Below are 421 nucleotides of genomic sequence, written 5' to 3' on the forward strand. Positions count from 1 at the left end.
AGCAATAATCTAATAAATAAAAATACAATACAAGAAATTACATTATTAAGATTAACTAATATTAAAAGAATTCCATACGAAGTTACATCGTGAGAGATATACACATATAGATATATATATACACAACCTAACACAATGTAAAAGAAATAAAATGCACGATATTACATTATTAAAACTAATTAATATTTAGATAAACTCAAAGAATTTTTACATTTGTAAAATAAATATATATATGTCGGAGAAGCGTTATGATTAGAGCTGGGGTTAAGGGCGTGAAAGAAATCTTCGTTGTAATTAGACATTGTCGTTATGCAATAGAGAAGATATTGACTAGAGCAAATATGATTGTTACAGATATCGACAAGTAACCGTGGTAATTAGATACTCGAGACGCTAATGACAATGATCCTGGGTTCGATAA

The sequence above is a fragment of the Bombus pyrosoma genome, unplaced genomic scaffold (genome assembly GCF_014825855.1).
Source record: "Bombus pyrosoma isolate SC7728 unplaced genomic scaffold, ASM1482585v1 HiC_scaffold_4727, whole genome shotgun sequence".
NCBI lineage: Eukaryota > Metazoa > Arthropoda > Insecta > Hymenoptera > Apidae > Bombus > Bombus pyrosoma.